Consider the following 22,117-nt stretch of genomic DNA (forward strand, 5'->3'; position numbering starts at 1 on the left):
CTGTGAAGGAAGATTTTTATCCCCTTGGACACATCCCCATGTTGTTGGTGCCATTGATTGCACCCATGTTGGGCTTGTACCACCACAGGCGCATGTGCATATCTACAGGAATCGGAAACATTTCCACTCCATAAATGTGCAGGTAGTGTGCCAGGCAGACATGATCATCTCGCACGTGTGTGCCAAATTTCCAGGCTCGGCCCATGACTCCTACATCCTGCAGAACAGCATTGTACCACAGCTGATGGCTAATCTGCTTCCCGAGCGTGCATGGATTGTGGGTGAGTATGCCTAGTCAAATAGCGTGCTGTGTGTGTGACATGCTGTCGACTGACACAGCAACATTGCAATCTGTATCTGTGTTTGTCACACCTAGGTGACTCTGCATATCCCAACCGTCCTTGACTGCTGAGCCCACTGCGGAATCCCAGGACACTAGCTGATGTCCGCTACAATGATGCCCATGGGAGGACACGTCATTAGGCCTGGGCGAAGCACTACGCTACGCTCGCGTAGTTTGCGAAGTTCGCGCTACTTCGCACTACGCCAACTGCACGTAGCACAGTGCGAACACGTGTAGCGTAGTGTTGCATAGTGCTGCGGTCATTTTTTGCTTGCTCGCGGTCCTCAACGTCAAGTTGGCGACCGCGAGCAAGCAAAATGACATCCCGGCGAGACTTTTTCCTTGTTCGCGATCAGCAACTGCAAGTTGGCGATCGCGAGCATGGAAAATTAACCTCCCGGCGAGATTCCCAACGCGAGGAGGTCAGGTTTCTCATCGCGAGTGGTCGCGTATGCTCGCGACCGCTCGCGATGAGAAACTACCAGTTCGCGTTGAGAAAGCTGAAGCTCGAGTAAAAATCTACTCGAGCAGCAGAAAACTACAGCTCGCACTGTGCAAGATGCCATTTTCAATGATTGCACAGTGCCAGTTGCTTGTCCGCACTGTGCAATCATTGAAAACAACATCTTGCACAGTGCGAACATGTTACTACGCAGTTCGCGAAGTGCTACGCGTAGCTCGCGTAGTGCGAACTTCACTTTGCGTAGCTTCGCGAAGTGCTACTTCGCGAACTACGCCCACCCTTACACGTCATGTGGTGGAGCGTACCTTTGGTCTGCTGAAGTCAAGTTTCCGCTGCTTGGACAAGACCGGAGGTGTACGGATGTACTCGCCTGGGAAGGTGTGTCAGATTGTAGTGGCATGCTGCATGCTCCACAGACTATCCATTCGCAAGGAGATCCCCCTGATCCAGGATGATGATGAGCAGCAAAGGCCCCCGCCTGCAAACCAACCCATGTCCAGTGATGAGGACAGGGGAGAGGAGGAAGGTGTTCATCTGCGTCAACAGCTCATCACCCGCTACTTCACTTGAAGGTGAGTGACAATGAACAACGGATCCATTATCTGATGATGTTGCTGTTGTTGTGAAGGTGTATGTGGGCTTTGTGAATGCAGCCGGTTGTTGATTCAGTGGTGGCTGACAATGTTTCTGGAACAGGGCAGTTTTGTACATTGACAAGATGTGTATGTTGGCACTTGTTGCCCATTGTGATGTGTGCATGTTGGATTATCTTGCTGGTAGGTGTTGTGTGATGTCTGTGATGCCACACCCAGACTAGTGAATGTTGTTCTGTTGTGTTTTCCTAGGTGCCTTCAACCTCTCCTTGCCTACATACATTCCATACTCCTGGTACATTGTAATCATGTTGAAGACTGTACATCCTGGAATAAAGATGGAGCAGACACAACAACATGTGTGTAAGGATTTATTATTTACAATGGTGACATGTGAGTGGGGGTGAACATTTACCTTGAGGTGATATGTGGAGAAGTGAGTTGACAGTTGTGATAAATGAGATAATCGAGTACTCACAACATTGATGTGGTGACCCAGCCCAACAGACAGATGCCATTCACAAGACAGTGTGGGGAAGGACTGTCCAAAAAGTCAATGCAGTGGTGAAGAGGGTTGCCATCATGGCTGGCTCCGTGACTGGCGTTTGGCAGGTGCTTTGCCTCCAGTTACTCCCAGGGTTGTCTTTGGACTCCCCTTCGTCGCTTGGTGGGGGGGCCCTGCTGTGGGGCCAGTGGGGTCTGAGGGCTCACCCCTCTCTGTGGCCTGCAGCTCACCAAATGGAGGTGGAGGTGTTGGTTGTGGCACAGGCCTGTCCCTCAGTGCCACCACATGCTGGCCCAAGAGGTCCAAAATTTGTCCCATGTGGGTGTCGATGGACCTCATCAGCAGGATGAGCTCAGGGAACACTTCTTCTGACCGGCCCGTTCGTCCCAGGGCACGTTCATATGCCCCAAGGACTCTGTTAATGTGGTCCAGGGATTGGGTCCCAGCCTCTTGGTGTCTGTGAGTGACCCTGCCCCTCCCACCTTCCCTGCTGTCACGGACCTGTTGCCTCACCACTGTAGGCACCCGCATCCTCTCCCTGTCCTCCTCAGTCAATGGGGTGGGGTGGTCATCCTCTGGGACAGGGGAAGTGTTGCAGGCAGCACTGGTGGTGGTGATGGTGGTGGTGGTGGTGATGCTGGTGGTGGAGGACACACAGGCCGTGACAGCAGGGGTCTGCAGAGATGTTGGTTTAGCAGCAGATGTGGTGGGGGGACGATGGGGTCCTGGGACCTGTTGCACCCTGGCACACCAGATGGGCCGGCTTCGAGCTCATCTTCCGGAGAATCCCGAGAGTCAACATCCGAGAGTCCATGTACCGGGGGTGGGGGGGAGGGAGACTGGCTCTGCAGGTTGCTGGTGTTGTCCTCTGCAGTGAGTTCCTGGTCGCCTGTGGGTCAGATGGGAGATGGTCATTGTAGTGCACCCCAAAAGGTTTGTGTTAGTTGTATATCATTTACTGTTTGTACACCACACAGTTGACTATTCATCACATTTTTTCTATGTGCACTACTGTGCCTCCTGACATGATGCTGTGCTAGATGCATTACTTGTCCATGGTGTGAGTTGTCAATACCTACCATGCGCAACTTGCATAATTTGTGAGTACAGGGACATGTTGCCATCTAAGGACTTGCGCAACTAAAAATCTTGGTGAGGACTATTTTAGGCTTACTCCGCCCTGTCAGACGTTACATCTGGGCATGAACTAGCCATTGTCATCTCCTGCATACCTTGGTCTTGTCATGTGCATATCTGGATTTGTACCACCAACCATGCTTTCTTGTTTCTCATTTGGTCCTTGCTGCTCTGGCCCCATGGCACTTACACATGGAAGGAAGTGCTCTGCATGATTGTGCCCAGACTTTCTTCTACATGTGCATTGGTGTGTCACACTTTGGTTGCTGTGGCAGTTTGATTTGCTTAGCTGCGTGCACACTGTGAGTGGCAATAGGATCTGTGTTTATGTGTGTGCAATGGGAGGGCTGGTGTTGTCATGTGGCACCATGCTTTTTGAGGAGAATGGCTGTGCGCACATACTGGCTACTTACCTGTTATGTTTTCCCATTTGGCTTTGACTTGACACATCTGTGTGTGTGTGTGTGTGGTGGAAGCTTGCATCCTGCTCAGGGGTGTGACAAGCAAACATGATATGTCTACCTACCTGTTAGTTTGTTTGTAGTGATACATTGGCTGACACATGCATCTGGATGGGATGGGAGGCTCTATCGTGATGGTCTGGGGGATGAGTCGGCCTGGGGTGAGTTGTTGTTCAGGCATCCCACCCCCAAACAGACCTCCCAGGGAAGATGTCTGCCAACCTGTTAGTTTGTTTGTAGCGAGCCAATGGCATGGAACTGCTTCTGGGTGTAGAGTGCTCCATCCTGCTTGTGTTGGGACGGGGCTGCCTGGTGGGAGTTGTAGTGCAGGCCCCCCGACCTCCCTGTGAGGATGGCTACCTACCTGTTAGATTACGGTCAACAATGCAATGGCTGCAACATGCTTTTGGGTGGGGGTGGTGCTCCATCGTGCTCAGGTCTGGGACAGGGTGCATGGTGGGAGATGTAGTACAGTCTTCACACCCACAAACACCCCTCACTGTTAAGATGGCTTCCTACCTGTTAGTTTGTTTGTAGTGAATGCATGGCTGCCATATGCATCTGGGTGGGAGGGAGTGCTCCATCTTGATGAGCTGGGTGACTAGGGTGCATGGTGGGAGTTGTAGTGCAGGCCTCCCACCCCTAAACAGCCTCACTGGCAAGATGGCTACCTACCTGTTAGTTTGTTTGTGGTGAGACAATGGCTTCCTGATGCTTCTGGGTGGCGGGCAGTGCTAAATCCTGCTCAGGGGTGGGACAGGGGGCCTGGTGTGAGTTGCTGTGCAAGCCTCCCACCCCCACACAGCCTCCATGGCAAGATGGCTACCTACCTGTTAGTTTGTTTGTAGTGGGACAATGGCTTCCAAATGCTTCTGGGTGGTGTGGAGTGCTACATCATGCTCAGGGGTGGGACAGGTGGCATGGTGGGAGTTGTGGTACAGGCCTCCCACCCCAAACAGCCTCCATGGCAAGATGGCTACCTACCTGTTAGTTTGCTTGTGGTGAGACAATGGCTTCCTGATGCTTCTGGGTGGGGGACAGTGCTACATCCTGCTCAGGGGCGGGACAGGGGGCCTGGTGTGAGTTGTTGTGCAAGCCTCCCACCCCCACACAGCCTCCATGGCAAGATGCCTACCTACCTGTTAGGTGAGTGTGAACCATTCAATGGCTGGCAAATGCCTCTGGGTGGGGGGGCAGTGCTCCATCCTGCTCAGGTGTGGGACAGGGGGCATGGTGGGAGTTGTAGTACAGTCTTCACACCCACGAACACCCCTCACTGTTAAGATGGCTACCTACCTGTTAGTTTGTCTGTAATGATAGCATGGCTGCCATATGCATCTGGGTGGGAGGGAGTGTTCAATCTTAATGAGCTGGGTGACAAGGGTGCATGTTGGGAGTTGTAGTGCAGGCCTCCCACCCCCAAACAGCCTCCATGGCAAGATGGCTACCTACCTGTTAGTTTGTTTATGGTGGGACAATGGCTTCCAAATAATTCTGGGAGGTGTGGAGTGCTACATCCTGCTCAGGGGTGGGACAGGGGGCATGGTGGAAGTTGTGGTGCAGGCCTCCCACTCCAAACAGCCTCCATGGCAAGATGGCTACCTACCTGTTAGTTTGTTTGTAGTGGGACAATGGCTTCCAAATGCTTCTGGGCCGCGTGGAGTGCTACATCCTTCTCAGGGGTAGGACAGGGGGCATGGTGGGAGTTGTAGTGCACCCCCAAACAGCCCTCCAAGGCAAGATGGCTACCTACCTGTTAGTTTGTTTGTAGTGGGACAATGGCTTCCAAATGTTGGGCCGTGTGGAGTGCTACATCCTTCTCAGGGGTAGGACAAGGGGCATGGTGGGAGTTGTAGTGCAGGCCTTCCACCCCCAAACAGCCTCCATGGCAAGATGGCTACCTACCTGTTAGGTGAGTGTGAACCATTCAATGGCTGGCAAATGCCTCTGGGTGGGGGGCAGTGCTCCATCCTGCTCAGGTGTGGGACAGGGGGCATGGTGGGAGTTGTAGTACAGTCTTCACACCCACAAAAACCCCTCGCTGTTAAGATGGCTACCTACCTGTTAGTTTGTTTGTAATTATAGCATGGCTGCCATATGCATCTGGGTGGGAGGGAGTGCTACATCCTGCTCAGGGGTGGGACAGGGGGCATGGTGGGAGCTGTGGTGTAGGCCTCCCACCCCCACACAGCCTGCATGGCAAGATGGCTACCTACCTGCTAGTTTGTTTGTAGTGGGACAATGGCTTCCAAATGCTTCTGGGTGGTGTGGAATGCTCCATCTTGCTGAGCTGTGGGACAAGGGGGCCTGGTGGAAGTTGTTGTGCTGGCTGCCTGTGCACATGCCCCCATGGTGATCTTGCTAGCTACGTTTGGGGTGGATGTGAGTGAGTGAATGTTGGATTTGTGAGACATGTGTTGGGGAGTGTGTGATGCATATGAATGTACTTAGGCCTAGGAGGTGTAGCTTTGTAGTTGTGCAAGACAGTACATAGCAGTGTGGTGGTAGTCATTTGTTTGTACTTACCAGCCTCCACACCCCGGCTACTCCTGTGAGACTCTCTGGATGCAGTATGGAGAGCACCTTCTCCTCCCATGCAGTGAATGGTTTTGGTGGGATGGGAGCGCCACCACCAGTCCTCTAAGCCAGCTCACAGTTCTTGCTCCTCTGCTGTTTGACAACCCTCTTCAGGTCATGCCACCGCTTCATGATTTCATTTTTTGTGCACGGGGTGGTCCCCACTGCATTGAACTTATCGACTATCCTTGCCCACATTTGAGCTTTTGTGGCTAATGGTGTCTACTGGACCAGGCAACCAAACAGTTGTGGTTTCACTCTGACTATCTCCTCTACCATAACCTTCAACTTACTCTCTGTGAATTTTGGCATTTTATGTGTTGCCATGGTGTGTGATGTGCAAAGGGGTTATGGGTGCAGGGTTGTGAGTGGTGGGGGGGTGATGTGTATGATGTGTGATGTGCAGGGGGGTCAGAGGTGCAGGTGTGGAAGTGGTGGTGGTGCTGTGTGTGGTGAGTAGTGCTGGTGTGTTGCTTTGCCTATCCTTTTTTGTCAGGGTTAGTGGCCTTCAGTCTTAGAATAATGCAAAGGATTGTGGTCAGGAAAGGGGTTGGATTTTATGCTCAGCTATGTGGGTGTGTCCAAATGGGTTATTTCTGTCAGGTGTGTTGTATGGGTTGTCCTGGGATTTGTATTTTTGTAGTTACCATGTGGTTGTGCATTGGGGTGTGTTCTGTGTTTTTGGGGGCATGGCTAGTTTGCTGTGTGCACTTTGTGACCTTGTTGTGGGTTTTTCTTTCGTCCGCCATATTTGTCACGGAGCGTCCACAGCAGTGGCTGTGCTGCAGCTCTTCCGCCGGCTCTCCCATTCATCACTGTTTGCGACTGCGGTAATCGGAAACTGCGGAACGTACCGCGTGGGCATCTGAGTTTGATTGTTTACCGCCGCGATTGCGACCACCGTGGACAGGTTTTGGCCATCTCCGCCCACTACGGGCTGTTTTTCTTGGCCTCGTTCTGTTGTAGTCGGTTGTTTCTAATTTGGACGCCGGATTTTCCACGGTGCCGGCAGGCAGTTGATTTCCGGATCAATGGCAGTCGGAGTATTACTCGACTATTATTTTTACAATTGGGTAATTTTATTAAATATCATGTTATAAAATAGTATCTGTTGTAGCAATATGTTTAATAAATGTATATAATTTTTATTTTTTAATTGATTAATATTATATGTGACTATTAATTTGTAGTACTCGGGTATTGCATTAAATACTTGTGTATTAATTTTCAATACCCACGTTTTAATACACTTCCCCACCCAAAACCCTTATTTTCCCTGCATCCCGCTCCAGGGGTTTATCATACAAAAAAATATATATATTGCGATGTAAAATTGTGCATTGCTGTAGTATGCATTGTAATAGATCATTCAATGTTTTATACTACATTTGCGTTGTAATGGTATGCGTTGTAAAAACTTGCGATGTAATGTCAGTTGCGTTGTAAAAGTTGCATTGTAAAAGCATGCGTTGTATTTGTTTGTGTTATAACGTCATATATTCGTAACATACATAGTTTTTGAAAAGGCATGTATTTATTAATCACAAATTTATTTTTACAATTGGGTAATTGTATTACATATCGTGTTATAAAATAGTATCTGTTGTAGCAATATGTTTAATAAATGTATATTTTTTTTATTTTTTATTAATTTATATTATATGTGACTATTAATTTTTAGTACTCGGGGATTACATTTAATACTTGTGTATTAATTTTCAATACACACGTTTTAATACACTTCCCCACCCAAAACCCTTATTTTCCCTGCATCCCGCTCCAGGGGTTTATTATACAAAAAAATATATATATTGTGTTGTAAAATTGTGCATTGCTGTAGTATGCATTGTAATGGATCATTCAATGTATTATACTACATTTGCGTTTTAATGGTATGCATTGTAAAAACTTGCGATGTAATGTCAGTTGCGTTGTAAAAGTTGCATTGTAAAAGCATGCGTTGTATTTGTTTGTGTTATAACATCATATATTCAGAACAAACATAGTTTTCGAAAAGGCATGTATTTATTAATCACAAAATTGAACCAACATATGGGGATTGTTTGGCTTCACTATGTTTTTTTCCTAAAAGAATAGAGAGGGTTGCTCCAAGGGAACGTGCAAAGGAGAGTGCTCTAGTGTGAAGTGAGTGAGAACAAAGGAAAAGAATTCCCAAGCGGAATCAGAAGACAAAGATTCGTCAAATTGTAAATGTGATTGATACCAAATAATCAATCTCCACAGCCTGGCCAGTAACAATACATTGTACAAATATTTTTCAGTATGATTCACAGACAGTGAAGAGATGTATCTTCTTTAGCCAGATAGGGGGAGGGGCATATAATCCAGGCCTGCTGGGAATGGGCGTCGACCATTCGACCCGACTTTATGGCAAAGGAGGGTAAAATGGAATCTCAGCCTGTGGGTCTTCTTCAGGATAGGGGGAGAGGGGAAGAAGTCAACCCTAAGGGATAAAAAGGCAAATGACTAAATTGCCTGATAATGATTAACAATTTAAAAAAGTGACCATGCCTATCTTTACAACCTATTCGGGATGTTGGTAGATATATCTACCGATGTGGCCAAGTTTTTTATTAAATAACATCAGTCTCTAGAAGGAATTTATGCTAAAGAAAAGTCCAGGACCACTGTTTTCTGTACCATTTGGAACCCAGGTCAGTCACTCAGTCACGTGTTTGTTGAGCGTAAAATTGATACTTGTATAGCGCACTACTCACCCGCAAGGGTCTCAAGGCGCTTGTACGAATACCGCTGTGGAACCCATCCTGGCTTTCCCTGTGAGGTGTCCACTCCTGGGCCCCCCCAAGGTGGAGGCCAGGCATCCTTAGCGTTGTGGGGGCCGTTGTGGAGATTAAGCAAGCTATTGCCCAGAGTTGCAGAGTGGGACTCCATGATTGGAATAGGCACTGAGGCGAGAATTGTCAGGTCAGTGGAATTTTGAACCCAAGACCCGCTGAGGCGGGGAATTGAACCCTGGTCCCGGGCCAGACCTCTGCATCAGGGTCTGCCGCTCTAACCATTGAGCCACACTTCTCCACGTGACTACTCACCCTTAAGGGTCTCAAGGCGCAGGGGGGGGGGGGGGGTGCAGGTTCCAGTCCATCAAGCAGGGGAACTGTCGAAGAGCCAAGTTTTGAGGTTTCTCGTGAAGATAGGGAGTGATGTTGTCTGTCTGAGGTGGAGCGGTAGGGCGTTCCAGGCTCTGGGCGCGAAGAAGGAGAAGGAGCGGTCTCCCGATCTGGTCTTTCTGGTGCGGGAGACCACAGTGTAGGAGAGCTGGGCTGATTGTAGGATCTGTGGGGGTGGGTGGGCTTCCGAGGGCGGGGGCAACCAGGTCTCGTTCCAGGTGTCTGGGTTTGGGCCCATGATGAGTACTTCTGTTTTGTCGGTGTTGAGTTGTAGTCAGCTGCTTTTCATCCATTTGGCAACACCTTCCATGCCTTCTTGAAAGTTGTGTTTGTCTGCATTGGGTTCGTTGGATAGGGATAGGATGAGTTGGATGTCGTCTGCGTATGATACAATGTTGAGTCTGTGGGTTCTGACGATGGGGGCGATCGAAGCCATGTAGACATTGAAGGGATGTATGACGTTACAACGCACACTTTTACAACGCATGCACTTACAATGCATTTTTTACAACGCATAATCCATTACAACGCATGACATTACAACGCATGACACTACAACGCATTTTTAAAAAATACCTTTACAACGCATTTCCATTACAACGCATACTACCTTTACAACGCATACCATTCCAACGCATAATATTAAATTACATTTAAGGTAAGTATTAGATAGTATAGGGGTAAAAGTTACTTTTCTAACTCCAGGGGGTGCAACAGTAGGGTAAGTGTTGGATAGTATAGGGGTAAAAATTACTATTCTAACTCCAGGGGGTGCAACAGTGGGGTAAGTGTTGGATAGTATAGGGGTAAAAATTACTATTCTAACTCCAGGGGGTGCAACAGTAGGGTAAGTGTTGGATAGTATAGGGGTAAAAATTACTATTCTAACTCCAGGGGGTGCAACAGTAGGGTAAGTGTTGGATAGTATAGGGGTAAAAATTACTATTCTAACTCCAGGGGGTGCAACAGTAGGGTAAGTGTTGGATAGTATAGGGGTAAAAATTACTATTCTAACTCCAGGGGGTGCAACAGTAGGGTAAGTGTTGGATAGTATAGGGGTAAAAATTACTATTCTAACTCCAGGGGGTGCAACAGTAGGGTAAGTGTTGGATAGTATAGGGGTAAAAATTACTATTCTAACTCCAGGGGGTGCATCAGTAGGGTAAGTGTTGGATAGTATAGGGGTAAAAATTACTATTATAACTCCAGGGGGTGCAACAGTAGGGTAAGTGTTGGATAGTGTAGTGTAATATTATGCGTTGTAATGGTATGCGTTGTAATGGTAGTATGCGTTGTAATGGAATGCGTTGTAAAGGTAGTTTTTAAAAATGCGTTGTAGTGTCATGCGTTGTAATGTCATGCGTTGTAATGGATTATGCGTTGTAAAAAATGCGTTGTAAAGGTAGTGCGTTGTAAAAGTTGCGTTGTAAAGGTTGTTCCCCCATTGAAGTGCTTGGGGCTGAGGGAGGACCTCTGGGGGACTCCGCAGGTGGTTGGTGTAGGGTCCAAGAGGAAAGGAGGGATTCAGACCCGCTGCTTTCTGCCGGAGAGGAAGGAGTGGATCCAGTCAAAGGCTTTGTCCCGGATCCCTGCGTCGTGGAGTCTGCGTGTCAATGTGCGATTGGAGACTGCATCGAAGGCCGCGTACAGGTCGAGGAGGATGAGGGCTACTGTTTCTCCTCTTTCCATTAGGTAGCAGATGTCGTATGTTGCGGCGATGAGGTCGGTTTCTGTGCTATGGTTTTTTCAGAAGCTGGATTGGGATGAGTCGAGGATGTTGTGCTCTTCGATGAAGGTGGCGAGTTGGCTGTTGATGGCTTTCTCAATGAATTTTGCTGGGAACGGGAGCAGGGAGATGGGTCTGTAGTTTTTGAGATTGGAGGGGTCCTCCGAGGGCTTCTTCACGAGGGGGTTGATCTCGGCGTGTTTCCAGTCGTGGGGCAAGGAGGTGTTCTCCAGGGAGCGGTTGATGGTGTGGTGGAGAATGGATGCGATGGTGTTGGCGGCTCTGTTGAAGATGAGGTGGGGGCGGGGTCTGTGGGGGCCCCCGAGTGGATTGACTTCATCGTCTTCAGTGTGTCTTCGGTGGTGAGGGCTGTTCATTTGTCAATCGTTGGCTTCAGGGTGTCGTAGGTGGCTGGTGAGGGTTCAGTGTGTTGGTTAGCTTCGTTGAAGTTGTAGTAAATGTTCTTGATTTTGTGGTGGAAGAAGGTGCTGAGTTTGTTGCAGAGGTCTTGTAAGGGAAAAATGTCTGTAGACTCGCTGGTGGGTTGGGCAAACTCCTTGATGATGCTGAAGAGTTCGTTGCTGTTGTGCGCGTGTGTGGAGAGTCTGTCTTTAATTGCTTTTTTCCTCATTTTTCTGATGAGCTGGTAGTGGGCGTTGGTGGCGGCTCTGAAGTTGTTGTGGACTTCTTTGGATTTGGAGTTACTCCAGGCCTTTCTGAGGTGGCGGCAAGTGCGTCTGGACTCTCTCAGTACGGTGGTAAACCATCTGGCTTTCTTGGCGTGTGTGTTGTTCTTCTTCTTGAAGGGGGCTATGGTGTTGGCGCTGTCAGAGATCCATCTGTGCAGCGTTCAGGCTACGGTGTTGGGGTCGTTGTCTTCCATGGTGGTTGGGGTGGAGTTGCTGAGTGAGGAGGTGAGCTGGTCGTCGGTGATTTTGGTCCAGTTTTTTCGTGGGAGCAGGTGCTGGTGTTTGTGGATGGTGAGTGTTCTGAAGGTGAAGTGGACTCATCGGTGGTCTGTCCACAGGAGTTCGGTGGTGTTGCTAAAAGTGATGGAGTTTCCTGTTGTGAAGAGGGGGTCGAATGGGGGTTGGGAACACACTGCCTCACCGTCACAGCACAGTTCGCCCCTTTGCATCCTGGTAAATGCAGTACACAGTTCAAAAGTATTTCAAAATTAGCTGGAGTATTTCACCAAAGTTGGTGCAGACATTGCTGTATATCTCTAGACACGTGTTTCTGGGTGTAGCCCGTCATCAGTAGAGAGCAGCAGTATTAGAGAGCAGAGAAACATCATGTGGGGTTGCTGGAAATGCTGCCAAGTTCCTCTCAGGTCACAGTACCAATCACAGGCACACAGGTGCATCTCCAAAGCTCATCAGCTTGCTGGCTCAAGGGAGCCTTTTAAACAGATTGGGAATTGGGAGTACACTGCCTCACAGTCCCAGCACAGTTCGCCCCTTTGCATCCTGGTAAATGCAGTACACAGTTCATACTTACTTCAAAATTAGCTGGAGTTTTTCACCAAAGTTGGTGCAGACACTGCTGTATATCTCTAGATACGTGTTTCTGAGTCAAGCCCGTCTTCAGTAGAGAGCAGCAGTATTGGATAGCAGAGAAAAATCACCTGGGGTTGCTGGAAATGCTGCCAAGTTCCTCTCAGGTCACAGTACCACTCACAGGCACACAGGTTGTTTGTTTTGTTATAATCCAGTTGACTGCTGTTGGCTGGGATTCTAGTTCATTTCACTGTTTTTGTTTCTGCTTAAACTAATCTAAGATATGTCTGAAAGAGAAACCCTGGCATATAGTGAAGAGTATATCAATCGACTGCATGGACATGTTCTAACTAAATAGTTACAGTCCAATGTTATCCCATGGGACTACAAGTAAGGAATGAGCTATTTTTGTTGACAACCCAAAGTTTAAGGAGAATTTCAGATTTGTTTCCAACAATTGTTCCAGGCACTGGATGGTGCTCGGTAGTGAGACTGCCCTAGAAGAGGTAGAACATTGATTAAAGAGATAGCGGAACTCAAGAAATAGATATCTGACGACAAAGCACTAATCAATGCCAAGGAAGCATTAGAGAGGCTGGAAAGAACTATCAGGGACTTTGATATGTACACACAAACAAGTAAGTTAGACAAACTAGCAAAAGATATCAAGTTCTATGATCAGAAGGCAACTTATCCCTATCTACAGGAAGGATATTGTGTGAAGGAGTCGCAAGGAAGATTCTCAATCAGAGGTAGAGGGGGTTTTAGGAGATACACCACCTTCTCGGACTCGTCTGCAGCTAGTTGGGCCAATAGTGAGGCAGATAGACCAGGCCCTAGCTCAGGCACACACAATCCAGGCCAGTCATACACAGACTGACAACCTTTTTTACTAGAATGGGGGTTGTGAGCACACTGCCTCACAGTTGCAGCACAGATCGCCCCTTTGCATCCTGGTAAATGCAGTACACAATTCAAACTTACTTCAAAATTTGCTGGAGTTTTTCACCAAAGTTGGTGCAGACATTGCTGTATATCTCTAGACACGTGTTTGTGGGTTGAGCCCACCATCAGTAGAGAGCAGCAGTATTAGAGAGCAGAGAGTGTTGTGATCTCTGTAGAAAGACACCTGGAGCCAGGAGGTATTCTTAAGCCATCTTTATTCAGTCTCCAGTTCAGGTTACATCTGTCTCTACTCCAGCCAGCCTAGTGTGGTACCAGCCCCACCAGGAGCAGCCTCCCTAGCTGCTCAGCCCATCTTCAACTGCCAACACTCATCCACTCAGACACCCAGGCATTCCATGCATCACAGGCACACCAACATTCTATGACCATCTCACGCTCTGGCTGAGCAGCTAGTGGCAGCAGGGCTGGACTAAAATGATAATCAATTAAGTAGGATATAACATTATCCCTTTTTCTTCAACGAAAACAAAACATGCAAGTAATAAAACATCAAGGAAGAACTATCCACAAGAAAAATGAATAATGGTACAAGTCCCACAGATGCAAACAAAAAATTAAAACATCGCAGTACAAAGAACCATTATACACAGAAAGAACGGATAAGATAAATACATTTGATAAGCAATATCTCCCATCCCTCCCTAAAAGAATAAAACATTTTGAAGCAACAATAACATTACCAGAAATACATTTGAAGCATTTTGCATTAAACACTATGACGTAATGCACTACAACGCAAAGGGTAAAAGACCCCACACAACCAAAGCCCCAATGTATAACTAAAAGTAGCTCTAAAGATAGCATACCCTACAACTACAATCCCAAGAGAAAGGGAAACAAACAAGTATATGGATCGTCACCCATAACTCCCGTGAAGGGATGTACATTAGTACTGTGCACAACTAATAATAGAGTAAACCATACCCCAACCCAATGTGAGGGTTAACCTAGGTACAATCTATTTAATGACTAAACCATAACCCAACCCAGTGTGAGGGTTAACCTAGGTACAAACTATTTATGGACTAAACCATAACCCAACCCAGTGTGAGGGTTAACCTAGGTACTCCAAACCCCATGTAGAGGTTACATACCCCCATGTAGGAGTAACAAAACATTAATACAAAAAGAGCTCTTGACCCCCTTGTGGAGGTTACGTACCCCATATGGGAGTAACAAACTTAACTAGACAAAGGGCTGTTACCCACAATCTTCCCTCGTGTAGGGAACTATGTGATGACCACCCACAGGAAAAATAGAAGACCCATCCTCAAACTGTAAACCGGTGGCATCACGACTTTTTTCCCTGTTACAAAACTAAAATTAAAACCATTCAGTTAACTGTAGAGCACTAGTGCACTGTGCCCCACGCCGGTGAGCGATATCTCACCCGAGTTGTGAGAGGTCTGGACTTTTCCTCCAGAGAAACCACTCCGACATACATGAAACGGCGGATTCCACTCAGAGGATGTTCAGACGTCGTTATACAGTCATGTCCAAACACCAAGCAAACCGCGACAGCTGAATGTACCTTTATCTTTCATAGTAAAAACTACAAACAAATAGCTTTATCTTCAAAGTGCTGAGAAAAATAAAACGCCACCAAAGATGATGTAAGCTGACAGACCTGAGCTGCAGCATGCCGCACTGGACCTCCAAAAGGAACCTCTCATGAGATGACAATTTCTCAACTGCTACAAAGATGAAAATATTGTGTGGTCCCCGGACTCCATTGAGTACAATGAAAACTTTATTGCGGCAAAAAAAAACAACAGCGTGGATGGCAAGATGCGAAGAAGACCACCAACCACAAGATGGCGGCACGTTATCTGACGTGCTGCCGGATGGCTCTCAGCACGTCTGTGCATACACGGCATAGAAGCAAACAGCAGAACACAGTCGATTTCTCCCAGCGTCACAAAGATCCTCATCGGCATCATGGGTGCAGGTAAGACTGAGCACGTGCTAGAAACTGCGCGTGGGCTAGGAACAGCGCGCGCCAAGATTTTAAATCACCCGAAGGCAGTTGAACTCCCAAACGTCGAGGGGGCTTGGAGACAAAATACAATTAAATTAACTTACTTCAACTTGAAGAAAAATGACCGGGGAACGTGACCTCACCTTTTGCCTCCACTCAAGCTCGTATATAATAAGAGCTTAAATCTCGAAAATACAAACAGCTACCCCTGTACTAGCGTGGGGATCTCTGTTCCACTGTAGGCAGTAACTAAAGTGTAGACGCCACTGAGTGCCTGAAGACTTTGAACTGGCACCTGGGCACTATAACAGACATCCAGGGTAAACAAACCAGGGACAGATCCAACGTTTCTTTAAACCATTTACTGCTGCAATCTCCATCTGTGCAGCAACTGCAAGTAGTTAGTTTCACCATCTTGGAAATGCAGATTGTCTTTTTCTTAAAGACATTGTAAACTCTGCAGCGCGATGTAGCTGTAGTGACTACTCCTCCACACACAGTAATCCTTTTGTGGCTGGAACACCAAAAGCGGTCGTAGTGGAACTACTCCTCCAACTCACTGCAATCCTTCATGTTAGCTGTAGTATTCCCAAGCTGTAGTGTCCTTTTGATGACACTTCTCTTTGGGCTGTCCAATGGAAAGGACACTGGTGGAGTCTCTAGGGTCCAAGTCCGCTCGTCGCCAAAATAAATGTTGTGATCTCTGTAGAAAGACACCTGGAGCCAGGAGGTATTCTTAAGCCATCTTTATTCAGTCTCCAGTTCAGGTTACATCTGTCTCTACTCCAGCCAGCCTAGTGTGGTACCAGCCCCACCAGGAGCAGCCTCCCTAGCTGCTCAGCCCATCTTCAACTGCCAACACTCATCCACTCAGACACCCAGGCATTCCATGCATCACAGGCACACCAACATTCTATGACCATCTCACGCTCTGGCTGAGCAGCTAGTGGCAGCAGGGCTGGACTAAAATGATAATCAATTAAGTAGGATATAACAGAGAGAAATCATCAGGGGTTGCTGGAAATTTTGCCAAGTTACTCTCAGATCACAGTATCACTCACAGGCACACAGGTGCATCTCCAAAGCTCGTCAGCTTGCTGGCTCAAGGGAGCCTTTTAAGCAGAATGGGAATTGGGAGTACACTTCCTCACAATCCCAGCACAGTTTGCCCCTATGCATCCTGGTAAATGCAGTACACAGTTCAAACTTACCTCAAAATTAGCTGGAGTTTTTCACCAAAGTTGGTGCAGACATTGCTGTATATCTCTACACACGTGTTTCTGGGTCGAGCCCGTCATCAATAGAGAGCAGCAGTATTAGAGAACAGAAAAATCACCTGGGGTTGCTGGATATGCTGCCAAGTTCCTCTCAGGTCACAGTACCACTCACAGGCACACATGTGCATCTCTAAAGCTCGTCAGCTTGCTGGCTCAAGGGAGCATTTTAAACAGAATGGGGGTTGGGAGCAAACTGCCTCACAGTCCCAGCACAGTTCGCCCCTTTGCATCCTGGTAAATGCAGTACACAGTTCAAACTTACTTCAAAATTAGCAGGAGTTTTTCACCAAAGTTGGTGCAGACATTGCTGTATATCTCCACACACGTGTTCCTGGGTTGAGCCCATCATCAGTAGAGAGCAGCAGTATTAGAGAGCAGAGAAAAATCATCTGGGCTTGCTGGAAATGCTGCCAAGTTTCTCTCAGATCGCAGTGCCACTCACAGGCACACAGGTGCATCTCCAAAGCTTGTCAGCATGCTGTCTCAAGGGAGCCTTTTAAACAGAATGGGGGTTGGGAGCACACTGCCTCACAGTCCCAGCACAGTTCGCCCCTTTGCTTCCTGGTAAATGCAGTACACAGTTCAAACTTACTTCAAAATTAGCAGGAGTTTTTCACCAAAGTTGGTGCAGACATTGATGTATATCTCTAGATACATGTTTCTGGGTGGAGCCTGTCATCAGTAGAGAGCAGCAGTATTAAAGTGCAGAGAAAACCATCTGGGCTTGCTGGAAATGCTGCCAAGTTCCTCTCAGGTCACAGTACCACTCACAGGCACACAGGTGCATCTCCAAAGCTCGTCAGCTTGCTGGCTCAAGGGAGCCTTATAAACAGAATGGGGGTTGGGAGCAAACTGCCTCACAGTCCCAGGACTGTTCACCCCTTTGCATCCTTGTAGATGCAGTATACAGTTCAAACTTACTTCAACATTAGCTGGAGTTTTACACCAAAGTTGGTGCAGACATTGCTGTACATCTCTAGACACGTGTTTCTGGGTTGAGCCCATCATCAGTAGAGAGCAGCAGTATTATAGAGCAGAGGAAAGTTATCTGGGGTTGCTGGAAATGCTGCCAAGTTCCTCTCAGGTCACAGTTTCACTCACAGGCACACAGGTGCATCTCCAAAACTCGTCAGCTTGCTGGCTCATGAGCCTTTTAAACAGAATGGGGGTTGGGAGCACACTGCCTCACAGTCCCAGCACAGTTCGCCCCTTTGCATCCTTGTAAATGCAGTACACAGTTCAAACTTACTTCAAAATTAGCTGGAGTTTTTCACCAAAGTTGGTGCAGACATTGCTGTATATCTCTAGACACGTGTTTCTGGGTTGAGCCCATCATCAGTAGAGAGCAGCAGCATTATAGAACTGGGGAAAGTCATCTGGGGTTGCTGGAAATGCTGCCAAGTTCCTCTCAGGTCACAGTACCACTCACAGCACACAGGTGCATCTCCAAAACTCGTCAGCTTGCTGGCTCATGAGTAGGGGTGGGCGGAATTTGCGAAAGTGACTTTCGGAAATTATCGCGAAAATGTTACAAATCTCCGCAAACACGCGGATATATCGCGAAGATGCGGAAGTTTTTTTCCCGCCCGTTTGCGGTATTTTCTGCATGGTCGCGGCTCGCCAACTTACCCATGCAGTTGCTTGTGGGCGCGGCCATCTTGTTTTCACTCTTTTCGCGGTGCATGATCGCGAGAAGAAAGACGTGATCGCGCGACCAATGACATTACTGCGGGCGCGAACTGTCGCGAGACAGCGCAAATGGCTACCAACAATCCAACATCTTGTGGAGAACGCGACCGGATCGGGAAAACTTGTCGGCGAACGCGGGGATTCTGGTAAGGCGATCGCGCGCGAGAATGTATTATTTTACAGTGCAAGCAAGAAACAAATTATCGCTAAGCTGAGGAATGCGGAAATTTTGACATTTTTGCGTTCTCCGCGGAACGCAAAAATGTCAAATTATCGCAATTTCCGCGAGCGGAACGGAAATTTAGCCCAGGCCTACTCATGAGCCTTTTAAACAGAATGGGGGTTGGGAGCACACTGCCTCACAGTCCCAGCACAGTTCGCCCCTTTGCATCCTGGTAAATGCAGTACTCAGTTCAAACTTACTTCAAAATTAGCTGGAGTTTTTCACCAAGGTTGGTGCAGACATTGCTGTATATCTCTAGACACATGTTTCTGGGTTGAGCCCATCATCAGTAGAGAGCAGCAGTATTATAGAGCAGAGAAAAATCATCTGGGGTTGCTGGAAATGCTGCTATGTTCCTCTCAGGTCACAATACCACACACAGGCACACAGGTGCATCTCCAAAGCTAGTCAGCTTGCTGGCTCAAGGGAGCCTTTTAAACAGAATGGGGGTTGGTAGCACACTGCCTCACAGTCCGAGCACAGTTCACCCCTTTGCATCCTGGTAAATGCAGTACACAGGCTGGAAAGAACTATCAGGGACTTTGATCTGTACACACAAACCAGTAAGTTATACAAACTAGCAAAAGTTATCAAGTTCTATGATCAGAAAGCAACTTATCCCTATCAACAGGATGGATATTATGTGAAGGAGTTGCAAGGAAGATTCTCAACCAGAGGTATAGGGGGTTTTAGGAGATACACCACCTTCACGGACTCGTCTGCAGCTAGTGGGTCCGATAGTGAGTCAGATAGACCAGGCCCTAGCTCATGCACTCACAATCCAGGCCAGTCATACACAGATCAACAACCTTTTTTTACTAGAAGGACTATGGTGGGAACACAGAGGAAGAGGCAGCCCTGGGGGAGACCCAGGGCAATCAGAGAACCCACCTGGAACAGGGGCAGAGGGAGAGCACAAGAAACAGGTACACGTCCCACAGGAGACACATGGGGAAATACAAACCCGACTTCAACATTACAGGTGGTGGAACATACACCTCACTTACCTGAAAACCCCATAGTGAACCTATCAAGATACGTCTTGAAACAAGATGAACAAATGACCCTTGAGAAGGGCTTATCATTTGTACCTATTTCACTGCCTAACACTTTCAATCTCTAGGTTGAGCTAAACCACTTTTTTAGGAAGGTACGTCTCAAACATTATTTCAATAATATTCCCTTTCAACCCACTTTTTCCGGCACTGGTCTCTGACCACCATCGAAATGTATCCCCCTACAATCTTAATGTCACACAAGATTCTGGCAAATGATCAGGTGGTCATGCGGGACATCACCAATTCTCTGTTGCAGAGACAGTATGTCAAGTACAACACCACTAAAGCAGAACGCTTAGCCCTAGAATCACTCAAGAGCAATGCCTACATATTCATCAAACCGGCAGAGAAGGGTGGGGCGTTTGTCATTCAAGAAACTGAGGACTACAAGAATGAGATTCTAGCCAAATTGGGAGTACAAGGTAATTACAAGAGATTGAGATCTGACCCGCGAAAGAAATTGCTGAGACCATCAGGCACATTACCCTCAAAGGTTTAGAGGAGGGGTTCATAAGTCAACATGAGTTTGAGTACCTCAATATTAAATATCCTAGGATACCTACCATATATACACTTCCCAAAATCCACAAACATATGCACGACCCACCTGGAAGACCCATCATCTCTGGTTGCTGCTCTGTTCTGGAGCCACTATGCAAATACATTGATGTGTTTCTTAAACCTATCGCTGAAAACACCACCACATACCTTAGAGACACTATGCAAACCATTAAGTTGGTAAATAAACAATCATACAACTCCAGCAACAATCTTCTCGCCACCATCGACATAACATCCCTTTATAGTAATATTTCCCAGGGTGCAGCACTTACGATAATCCAAAAAGTTCTGGAAGAACGCCCTAAACCACACCAGGTCCTGACTGACTTTATCATTAAACTCTTGGGGCCCGATTCACAGAACTAACTTAAGACAAAATCCTAAACTTACTACCACTTTGGTATTCACAGAAGGCACTTACTCATTTTGGTATTCACAGAAGGCACTTACTCATTTTGGTATTCACAGAAGTTAGGAGTCCTAACTTTAGGTCTCCTAAATGCCTTCTGTGAATACCGAAAGTCTTAAAATTAGGATTTTTCTCAGTTTAGTAGTAGTATAGTTAGGACTCCTAAATGCCGTCTGTGAATACCAAAAGTCTTAAAATTAGGATTTTTCTCAGTTTAGTAGTAGTAAAGTTAGGAGTCTTAACTTTAGGACTCCTAAACTGAGAAAAATCCTAATTTTAAGACTTTCGGTATTCACAGAAGGCATTTAGGAGTCCTAAAGTAAGGACTCCTAACTTCTGTGAATACCGAAATGAGTAAGTGCCTTCTGTGAATACCAAAATGAGTAAGCACCTTCTGTGAATACCAAAATGGTAGTAAGTTTAGGATTTTGTCTTAAGTTAGTTCTGTGAATCGGGCCCAGTGACATTGCCATGACTAAAAAGATTTTTAGTTTCCAGGGGGACTTCTACCTACAAACGAAAGGAGTCGTGATGGGGTCTAGCTTTGCTCCCAATCTAGACATCAGCTATATGGACGACTTTGAACATACTTACATCCTTAGCGCACACAACCCCTTTAGCCATTGCATTGAACTTTGGCGTTGTTATATAGATGATGCCCTGATCATATGGGAAGGTAGTGAGGATCAATTGAAGGATTTCTATACCTGGCTGAACAATTGTTCTGATGATATCCAATTCTCATTAGGATTCTGCAAATCGCTTGTCAATTTTTTGGATATCACGATTAAAGTTGACCAAGATAGACTATATACATACTATATATAGAAAAACAAGTGAGCGTAATACTCTTTTACATTACTCAAGTCATCATCCACGCAACCTCAGTGACAATTTACCATTTGGTCAATTCTTGAGGTTGCGTAGGAATTGCTCTAAGAAGGAGGATTACTTTGGGGAATCTGCAGATTTGGAATCCCGCTTGACGGAAATGGGCTACCCTATGAGACTACGGAAGAAAGCGTGTAAACGTGCGTGGTTTATCCACAGGGAGTCCCTTCTAGAACCCAAAGAGAAAAATACCAATGACCAGGGGCGCTTAGTGTGTGTCACCACCTTTTGCTCCAAAAGCAATACGATCAAGATCATAAACCGTCATTGCATCTGGTGGCGGATGAACTGGGGGGCGTGCCTCCTTCCATGCACACTTTCAAGAAAGGAAAGAATGTGGTACTGCTAGGGAGTAGTGTGGTCAAACAGCCTTAGGTTTCTGAGAGAGGAGTGTTAGAAAACTGAAAAATGCACACAGCTAATAAATGATGTACACAACTCAAAAAGGAGATCCTCACCAATTTATAAAAATAACAGATATCTTTATATTTAACCCCTTCAGTGCCCGCCCCTTTCCCCGCCCTGTGCCGGCGCTTTCATTAGCGGGCGGGGTCTATGACGAGCTGGACTCGTCATGGGCACAGCGCAACCGCGGCCCATGACGAGTCCAGC

General features: G+C 47.1%; 1 long non-coding RNA gene across 1 annotated transcript in view; it reads right to left on the minus strand.

Moving 5' to 3' along the window:
* Nucleotides 1-1,757: 1,757 nt before the first annotated feature.
* LOC146780436 (uncharacterized) overlaps nt 1,758-22,117 on the minus strand; it is a 39,022-nt gene continuing 18,662 nt past the window's right edge. The window contains exon 4 of the long non-coding RNA XR_014972085.1: nt 1,758-2,793. This is a non-coding gene — a long non-coding RNA (uncharacterized LOC146780436). The remainder of the gene's footprint in view (nt 2,794-22,117) is intronic.

The sequence above is a fragment of the Triturus cristatus genome, chromosome 12 (assembly GCF_964204655.1).
Source record: "Triturus cristatus chromosome 12, aTriCri1.1, whole genome shotgun sequence".
NCBI classification, from domain to species: Eukaryota; Metazoa; Chordata; class Amphibia; order Caudata; family Salamandridae; genus Triturus; species Triturus cristatus.